At 36.7% G+C, this 7301-nt stretch overlaps 1 protein-coding gene across 1 annotated transcript in view; it reads left to right on the top strand.

The window, feature by feature from the left end:
- LOC135200766 (mucin-2-like) overlaps window positions 1-1977 on the top strand; it is a 23925-nt gene extending 21948 nt beyond the window's left edge. The window contains exon 7 of the mRNA XM_064229397.1: window positions 1955-1977. The gene's annotated coding sequence lies outside the window, so the exon portion shown is untranslated. The remainder of the gene's footprint in view (window positions 1-1954) is intronic.
- The last annotated feature ends 5324 nt before the right edge of the window (window positions 1978-7301 follow it).

Genomic DNA, 7301 nt, shown 5'->3' with positions numbered 1-7301 from the left:
GTTGCTGCTGAACGATGATATATGAACTGTTATTATGAAAGCAATTTGTTACTGTTTTTGTAAGGAACGAAATATGCAGCGTTTTTTATTTTAATTTCATAAAATGTTCCCGAATGACTTATACGGTAAGCGAAGAGTAGAAAGAACGGTCCGCAAACGCAGAAAAATGAATACGTGGGGCCCTTTTGAATTTGCTTTTTTTCTTATACTCTCGTAGTTAATATTAACTTTTTTAGTCTGGCTCTCGGGACGATGAAAAGTCGGTGCGTCAGACACGAGAATAAATATTTTCAGAGGATTCATGAAGCCAAGTAACTGCAAGATTATTTCAGCTTTAATATCTTAACTCCCATCTTGTTATTTCATTTGAGTAATGAATCCCTCATTTTTGCATGTAGACTCGAGTACGTAATTAGATTTCACCGTTCACTTATCGTATGCATGCATATGATTTGAAAATGTGTTCTTGCTTGTTCGTCTTATGTTATCAAGAAGCGGAACGTTGATATTATGTTTGCCAGGCCATTTTTCTTTTTTAATTTTGGTGGACTTATGTAACATTTTTTTCCTATTCTTCGCGATCTCAGTAAGTCATGCAAATCAAGCTAATTGTGTTTACAGTGACACAGGCCCGTTGGACTTCCTTGGAACGGGACTACCCAAACCCCCTTCTGGAAATCTAGGAGGTTAGCACCCTAGGGAGTTACCTCCTTCACGGGGATAAGGCTTGTGTGCGGTTACATGAAAATATTCATATACGATTGAATTCTCCCATCGAACCTTATTACAAGACGTGCACGCAACTTTTAGAGTGGGGGAAGTTCGTAGTCGTATGGCTCATACACTCTTCTCCTGTTTGACATAGCTCTGCAAAACTCATAGTTTTCTCAACTACAGCAAAAGAATAGCTAAGAAAACTATGAGTTTATATATATATATATTATATATATATATATATATATATATATATATATATATATATATATTTATATATATCGCGGTGTGTAATCTTAGTCGATTTTGCTACCTATGGTCAATATTTGTTAATTTTTTTTTGGCAGTTGACCATGTTGGGGAACTCTGCTAACTTTAGTCATAGAAGTACGATTTCCATATCAATTCTTAAATTCTTGTATCAGCATCCATACTCTCTCTCTCTCTCTCTCTCTCTCTCTCTCTCTCTCTCTCTCTCTCTCTCTCATCACAGGAAACATTTTAATTACATTTTGAATGAGCTTCAGGTTTTAAGACTTTTTTTTCTAGAAATTTTGGCAGTGTGTAGTCTTGGCCATCATTGAAATTTCCTTATTTTGTCAGACTTCAGTATGTACGTATATGCTTGATTTTATTATATATTAATTTCTGGTTCATCCCTGCTTGCTGATATCATTAAATCATTCTACGTGGTCAGTTGTTTACATTATCAATTTCGATTATAATTTTTTCTTATTTCTGAATAACAACAACAAGTATGCTATATGATGACTTTCGTGATTAATAACGTTATTAGTATTTAAATTTTTATTCTGTTTTTTTCTTCTACGGGGAACTTGTGGTGAAGATAATGTTGAAATTAAGAAATGTCTGTTAATGTGGGTGTTACTTAACTTCCATCATTTCATAGTGTGGTTTTCGTGCGTTTTCTATGTCGGTTAGAATTGATTTTGAGTAAATTACAAGCATTCGAAATTTTGCTTAGAATAATGAGCATTTTAACCTAAAAGAAAATCACGTATTTTCTTGCAGAAGAAAGACAAGTTTTTCTTAACTCGTTTAGTGATACCAGTTATGTTAATTGTGTGTTACTATAACGCGAGTTCTCTTTGCCACTTTGATTTATTTTATTTCAGGATATTGAGCAATGTCCCTAACAATCTTTTATCTACCAATAAGACCATTATCGTATTCAATCTGCAGACATTATTTCACGTTTCTGTTTCTCTCTCGACAACAGATGCTCTGCCTAGTCCACCATTCCTCCCAGCTCCCCTGACACCCACATCCGCCCACCCACCCAAGAGCAGCCACGTCCCTGTATCCACCCAATCTTCATCCAGCAAGTCATCCAGCACCGTCCACTCAACCGCCACCAGGAGGAATCCAGTAGGAGAGGTCGGTACCGCCGCAGACTGAGAGTGAGAGAGGCCCTTTTTGTAGCGTTCTGGAAGGAATCAGGTGGTTCAGGTCAAAAGTGTCGGAAGGAAGAAGTCTGCCAGACGGTAGCAAGAAAACGAAGAGTCTTCGTCGGAGCCTGGAAGAACTAGATTTATGCAACACTTCCATGATATATATATATATATATATATATATATATTATATATATATATATATATATATATATATATATATATATATATATATATATATATATATATATATATATATATATCAGACAATATCTTCCAGAAAATTTCCAGTTTGTGCAGGAAGTTCACCCGTTCCAGATCCCAAACATTTTTTTTTTTCTAATAGAAATGTGTGGGTATATATTTTTATTTCATTTTTATTTCCTTTCTCTGGACCTCCAATATAGATTATTCCACATCCGGAGATATACCGCCTTTTGCCTGCATCATAAACTAACGCTGGGAACAATTCCAGATTCCAGACACTGAGTGATTCTAGATTCTTTATCTTGACACAAAATCTTTTGGTCCCCCTTTTTTCAGATCCTGAAGATGAATAGAGAGAATCTTGTCCGAGGTGGACTAAGAGGGGGGGAGAAAAAATGGAGGAGGAAAATCCTCCTTTTTTCTCATCAGGAATAAAACTGGTTAGATTTATAGTGACAAGCGTGGAAGTATCCGCGATTCCTTTCTCCTCGAGCTGCGTAGCGCTCTCGATTGTGTGTCCTTCGGAACGACGCGTTTTACCAGAGAAATTTTTCATTTCGCGTTTTAGAAACTTGGAGACCGAAATAATATTAGGAGCAACTTGTGAACTGTGGTAGCTTTTGCGCTGAGTCTCTTTCTAGTCATTCCAAACCTAAAAAAAATAAATAAAGACAAAGATAGAAGGGAAAAAAATGAAAATAAGTGTCGGGAGCCATAACGAGTTCTGGATCGATCGATGAAATGAAAACATATCACGTGATCTGTGAGAGATGGACAGCAACATGGAAATGACTTGTGCTTTATTATGGTTAAAAAGAGCGATCTGCTTCTGTGACGATAATGGTGTAATTTAGGCCTTAATGGGATATATGCAGCTTGGTATAGCTCTCTGTAGTGTTACTGATGCTGGTTTTGTGTTTCTAGTAATAATAATGTATGCAGGTTTTTACTTATGATTTACTAGAGGGATGTTTCTAGACTGTTATATATATATTTCTTAATAGTGTTGGTTAAGTAGAATATAGGTGACCGATACAATAATAATTATAACAATAGTTATAATGTTAACACTAATGATAATGATAATCATGTCTGTAATAATTTGATAGAGAACTTTATAAACGTAAAAGACAAACCAGTGAGTTGACGCAAGTCAATGTTCAATATGCAATGAGTCGCGGATACAGGAAGGAGACTACTCATTCAAAAGACTCGGTGGAACTTTGTACATAGCCGTGTATGATGGTCAGAAAGAACAAAACAATAAATAGTCTTTTGGCAGATAGATGTTATATAATCAAAACTAGTGTTAGACGAAACCTGTTTATTCCCTGTAAAAAGGACCTCCCTCCACATTCCCTCCTTTCTTTTCTCCTAGCCCTCCCCTGCACCCTTTCTAAACAGCTTCCCTTTCTTTTCTTAAATGCTGGTTTCCCTTGTTCTCTTCGACTTCCCTTTTCGCTAAATCCCAAAGAACGGAAGACTCTTTCCCCATTCCACCTGCGCTGTACATGGAAACGAACATGGCTGCCCCCTCCCTAAAGCCTTGCTATTGTGTCAATTTCTAGTCCTCTCATTTACGCCCCCTCTCTGTTTCCGGGTCAAATGACGTTATTTTGACTCCCAGTCGACGAAGAACTACGTCCATTCTTGAATGAGGGAGACGGAAGCGTATAGAGCCGAGAGCATCGTTTACGGAAAACCCCAAAAACATTACCCGTCAAACAAGCGCCAGAGGCGTGTTAGTCTCGGGATGAGTGAACTTCGTAATGAACCTCTTTTATAAAAATGAATAACGAATTGTTAAGAGTCAGCATCTTCCGTTGCTAGAGCCTCAGGTATGTATTTGCATATACATTAATTTTCTGCAGATACACGCGTACAAGTCGAGTTATAAATTTAAATCAACTGCGCCGCGTGAATCATATTGGCTTTTGTTGATATGGCTCCTACATATATACGAGATATATTTATCGAAATTACGTGTATTTCTTTTATGACAAAATCTATAAGAAGCCATGATCATAATGTTCGTCAAGAGGTTTGTATTTCCTCCAAACAGATAAGATTTTTATACCGTTTTACTTGAAATAAAATTTTGGGAATTTGGACCGCGACAATGGCCTCATTGTGGTGAATAGTTTATTATGAATGTGTCCGTCGTCATCAGTCCAACTAGTAGAGGTGCGCAGGTAGGGTCACGTCACAGAAATACCAAGTTTCGGTGTCTTGGAGAAGAGAGAAAAAAAATGTGTAAACTAGAAAATAGATGTGCTGTACACTTCCCCTTCGCCTCAGAACCTCGCTTGTAAGCTTCTGTAAATTGCAGGCGTGCGAAACTGCTGCATTTGTAAAGACTCAAGTGTAAATATGATAGTTATAGCTTTGCGTATATGCAGATGAGAGAAGCGTTTGAGGTTAACCGCTTCCAGACTTAGAAGTGAGTTGTAAAGTGTCCGGAAACGTTAAGTGTTTAAATGCTCGGGACTCGTTTTTATTTTTTTTATTTTGTTGAGTTTGATGAGGCGTACACAATATAAAATTGTATGGCATCAAAGCATCACGTCACTTTTCTATGTTTTTATCATCTTTTAACGATGGATGCAATGAGTTAGTTTTCATCAGTTTTTATATCATTGTACGTCGTGTGCGCATTCATTCTATAGCATGCATGCATGAATGTATTTATTTTTGTATGCATGAATATATATATATATATATATATATATTATATATAATATATATATATATATATATATATATATATATATATTATATATATATATTTATATATATATATGTGTGTGTGTGTGTGTGTGTGTGTGTGTGTGTGTGTGTGTGTTATACACAGTACGTGTGAGTATGGATGGTATGTATATGGAGAGTGAGTGAGAGAGAGAGACTCAGAGACGCATTGTTTATCATAAAAGTGGGATATAGTGTATTTGATATGACTTGTTAGACCATAACGCTGCTTGTTCCCTGTCACATTCCCGAGCCTTGGTGATTCCTGTTGACACTCTCTTCTCCTTAATGCAGTTTATAGATCTCAGTGAATTAAAGGTAACAAAATATTCGTGGATGAAAATGTTAGTTCAGTCTTGAATATGCCATTTTATTTCATTTTATTTTATATATTTATTATATAACTGTTTCCATGACTCCCCTTTTAGTATTAGTATTTTGTGAGTGGCTATATACAAGTTTTCAATCGCGTACGTAAAATTAAGTTATCACTGTTCCAATCATTTTTCTAAATAGGTTTTTTCTGTACAATGCCTGTTCGTAATAGTTTTCAGTTTTGGTCGGACCCAAATAGGAGTTCATTTCAGTTTTCTTCCATAATGCCCCCCCCCAGTTTATTTTTTAATTCTGGTATTTTCATTTGCAAAAAATAATTTAGTTATTTCTGTCTATTACTTTTTTTGTTGGCGTGTATTTTGTGCACGGTGGAAAAAATCCTCTTCAAACTATAGTCATTTTCCTATGGTCAGATAATGCTATTCCCACATTCCAGCGTGCCACCATGTAGACCTGTATTATGAGTCATAGTCAATCTACTATCAGCTATCCCATCGTTCTCGTTAGGTCTCTCATCCCTACCTCTTACCCTATGCTGTTACCCAATATTCCCTACACCCCCATAGGGAAGGAGTTATGTCCCCTCCCTCTTATCCCTTGGCCCCGTCTCCATCTCCTGGGAGAATGTAATTCATTTCCATTATTACATTTCATGCTCCAGGTCTCGTATTGGGTCCCTCCCTCCCTCCCTCCCTCCCTGCCTGACTACCTACCACCCTCCCCCTCTTTCGGTCACCCCCCTTCCTTCTAGCTCACATGTTAGTGTGTCGACCCTTCCTCTTCTGGTCATCTAATGATAATTTCTCTCTCTCTCTCTCTCTCTCTCTCTCTCTCTCTCTCTCTCTCTCTCTCTCTCTCTCTCTCGTCGCCTGCTGTTTCTTCTCACATTTATTTCAGTATGGTGGATTATTATACCTTCGTCATTAATGCGAACAATGTTCTTGTCTTTTCGAACGTGAAAATCTTCACATGTTGTTACATTTCTGTAACTCTGTTCTCTGTAATTGTTTTCCTTAATTAATTTGTGATGTAATATCCACTTCCTTGCAACTAATTCTTAACTACTCTGATCAAATCTTGAACACAACGTCTAATATTATTTATATTTATTATATTTAATATGGTGGTACTCGAAAAATCCATTTGTTTTAAAATAATAGTTTTCTTTCTAGACATCCGTTTTCTGTAGTGTGGGAATTCAGGTTTGGAATGGGAGACTATTGTATTTAAATTATTTCTCCAGAAGAGGTCTACAAAAATAGTAAGAATGTTTTATTGCTGAAGACTGTTGACATGAAGGCGTGTCCTGTCTTTGATATCATAAGAATATTTTGTTAATTTTATTTGTGTTAATGATATACATTTGCATCAAGTACAGGTAATCCAGAAATTACTTTATGTACGTGTGTGTTTTGACGAAGTGTTTCAACATTTATTTGAGCATATACATATATTATCAATTGTGTCAAAAGAGCGGAATCAGCAAACGGCGTCTTTAATGATGGTGTTCATTGTATATAGATATAATATACTACTCGTGCCAGGCTTCAGTAAGACGGTATGGTCTAGATTCCAGGTCCTTTAATTTCCATGGTGCAAGCCTCGAAACATTGTACTATGGAAATTTAAGAGTGGATTCCTAACCATCCCGGGTCATTGATGCCCAGCATGATTAACATAAATCTACATACATAGTGAAGTTTTGTGGCTATCGGGTTATATTATGTATGTGTGTATGAAAGCATGTATGTATGTAGTTATTACACAGATACCTCGTTTAAGTTATCGGCGTGAAAAGTTTAAAAATCGAGCGCTGTCGCCTCTACCACCTTCCATGTACAGTTGCAGCGCCTGAAATGGGACTAGCACCCCACCCCCCTTCGCCAT

This window comes from Macrobrachium nipponense, chromosome 27, assembly GCF_015104395.2.
Source record: "Macrobrachium nipponense isolate FS-2020 chromosome 27, ASM1510439v2, whole genome shotgun sequence".
In the NCBI taxonomy this organism is placed as follows: Eukaryota; Metazoa; Arthropoda; class Malacostraca; order Decapoda; family Palaemonidae; genus Macrobrachium; species Macrobrachium nipponense.
The sequence above is the reverse complement of the archived record's forward strand: the minus strand, read 5'-3'. Positions and strand labels throughout refer to the sequence as shown.